Source organism: Rhagoletis pomonella, unplaced genomic scaffold (assembly GCF_013731165.1).
Source record: "Rhagoletis pomonella isolate Grant_MI unplaced genomic scaffold, Rhpom_1.0 Rhpom_scaffold_00004, whole genome shotgun sequence".
Lineage (NCBI taxonomy): Eukaryota > Metazoa > Arthropoda > Insecta > Diptera > Tephritidae > Rhagoletis > Rhagoletis pomonella.
In genome coordinates, this window is record NW_023458558.1 from 65,250,504 (window position 1) to 65,253,717 (window position 3,214).

The window sequence follows — 3,214 nt, forward strand, 5'->3', positions numbered from 1 at the left end:
TTTTTTTATTATGAATCCGGAAATATATTCCAAGGCGTCTTCGTGGAGGGTGTCGCAGTCGTCTGTATGCGGAGAGTTAAGTGCAGTAATAACATCCGGCTCCATTTCTGCATGAAATTTGTCATCAGCAGCAAGTTCATCGTAGGCCTCAGAATCAGTGATTCCGCTCGAAGAGCATTCTTCTGACTTCGGCAGGTCCTGAGATTCAGAAAAAATTAGCCACTCGTTGCTATCTTTTGCAACATTTCCTGTGCCCTGCAATATCTCGATATTCCGCGCTACAAAAGATGGGCGTGTATTTAATTATTAATAATCGATTTAAAATTTAATACCTAAGATGTATTTTCGGAGCCCATATTTGAATTCCTTTGGTGTTGGATGGTCATTTAGACCACCTTTACTACGTATAGCACCAAAGAAATGCTCCAATACATCTTGATTAAGCCAGTCAGTCAAAATAAATTCCACATTTGAATTTTTGTGCACGTATTCGTAAAAAATAACCAAAGCTCTATTTGTCATAGTAATTCCTGTTTGGAAATGTTCCAACCCGTTCTTGTTATGAATGATAATGCTGTTCCAAAAGGTTCCTTTGGGAATAAAATCATAATTAAACAATAGGACTAGCTACCCAGCAAGAACAATATCGGGTAAATTACAATGAAAGTTTCTATGAATTTCTTAAGGATGAACTGACAAAACTACCCGTAACTCTTGTATACATGTGATCTTTTATCCCTTTCTTATTAACGCACTTAAGCGTCAGGTATGTGCGTAAGGCTTGGTTCAAGAGTTTTTGAATGTAGTAGAGTTTCGAGTAGTCGCGTCTTGTAGGTTACAAAGATCCCTATCTGATATGAGATACCTTTCCAGGATAACCAAATTTTTCATACTGGAATTCAGCACATCAAACTAGTCATTTACCAACTGTATTAAATCTGTTGTCTCCGTTGGTTTGTATAGTTCGTAGCCCAAAGGGTACCAACGTCTGATAGCATTGGCAGTGGTGTTTGAGAACAGCTGCGCTGCGAGCTTAACTTTTTGCCGACCTGAAAATTTGTTTAAATTTTAAGATTGATGATTTATATATCGATGACTGAGTGGTAGTTCGGCCTACCTCGGCAGCCAGTTCAAAAACGCCTTATCTCAGAAAACTTTTCAAGAACGCACTTCAGAATTTGATTGAAAAACGTCCTACTTCAGAATTTGATTCAAAAACACCCTATCTCAGAATTCGGTTCAAAAACACCCCATCTCAAACGAAAATACATTGAAAATAAGCTGAGGTAGGGTGTTTTTGAATCGGCAGCTGATATAGGGCGTTCTTCGACCAAATTCTGAGATAGGGCGTTTTTGAATCAAATTCTGAGTAAGGCATTCTTGACAAATTTTCTGAAATAGGGCGTTTTCGAACTTGCTGCCGAGATAGGGCGATCTTCCACTCAGCCATCGCTATTTACCTATTCCTTTAACTGGTAAATGCTCATCAGATAATTTAAAAGCTATTGACCCGTCCGATTGCGATGTAAACTTCATTAAATCACATATAGCGCGAGTCGTGTCCAAAAAATGGTTTCTGATTAGTTTCTGCAAATGCGGTGCATCTGCGAATGTGAAAGCTTTTGCGTTTTCGTCCGCGGGGTTTTGGAAAGACGGCTTATCTAAATACAAAATTGTTTGATCTGTATTATTCTTTTTCACTTTTTTAATGCACTTTTATATTTACAGAAATGAACTCAGTGTAAAAGATAAGTGTGTATCTCACCAATTGACACATCCAAGTCCTTCCATAGTTTTCGATTGGTGGGCCCCATGTCGCACCCGATGGCTACTACTGGGAAACCTGCATTGTGAAGCGCCACAATTATGGTACCTAGTATTTTTTTGGTCATTTGACAATCGCAAGCGTAAAATACAGGTTGCTTCCACGCTTTTCGTAGCCCGCGTGCTATTACGACTTGCACGTTGTTAGCAGGGTTTCTCACGCAATCCGTTATCTGGTCATACTCGTAGGCTTCAACGACTTTCATCTCGTCAAATGCGAGTACACAAATTTTGTGATCGTTACAGAGTTGAGACTTGTGTTGCATAAAGTCAATTGTAGTATGGAGTATACCTTCGCTAATATCCGTTTTGCGATACCAACGCTGCAACGTGGAAACGTGGGGGAGCGGAAACCCTTTGTCATACAAATGGTCCTGCAGCATGCAAACATATTGCGTCGGAAACATCCTTCCACGACCACTTCACAGATCTGTATATAACCAATAAAGGTAACACATGGTTCTATGTTTAAGCAAAAATTAATAAAACATACTAGGTACAATAATTTTTCTAATTTGACCCTCAGTGAATATTGTTTTTAAGGAATTAATAACTGCATTTGCTTCTTCTTGTTTGCAGTTTCTTGTTTTCTGCCTTAATCTTTTTAAGCTCTTTCTTCAAGTCAGATATTTCCGACCGGGTTTTTGGTTTTGTAATTACAAAGCTGGAAGCATGTTTTAGAAATAATTGCATTCACATACACATAAATTTATACTCATATGCATATGAGTTATATGCACTTACTCAGTTTGTGTTTCGCAGTCTTTAACACTGACTTCAATGCATTCAACTGGCGATATCAAATCCCACTCCTGAGCGTTAGTAATTTCAGTTAAATCTGGCGTATTTGTATGCACGAAACCCACTCTATAACATTTAATAAATTCGGTTACATAAAATCTTATAAATATATAACTTACTCTGACTGTTCATAACTTAAGTCCACTGGAAGGGCTGGGAGGCAGTTGGAGCTCACCGAGGCAAATAATGACTGAGGCAGTGGTTCGGCTGGGAGGCAGTTTGTACTCGTCGGAGCAAATAACGAAGGATGGTATGGTACGGCGTTGGCATCAAATTCGCCCGTTTTGCTCCGTAAATAATGTCGGAATCAGCAAAGTGATCCACACAAATTATGTCCCTAGCCCGAAATTGCACTCTGCATGCCTGGGTCCACAAGATCTTTCGCCTCTCGTCGCTCGGAATTAGAAAAAATGGACCCTTTCCCGGTTCTTCTTTCTTTGGACACAAGAGACACTTTCCCATGTTTCTTATTTTTCAAACTTTTTCACAAATAATTCACAAAACTTCACAGTCAGCGATCGAACGAAGCATAACCCTTGGTCTGAAAAAAGAGTAATTGTACGGAATTTTCAATCACTGCTGCCAAAAT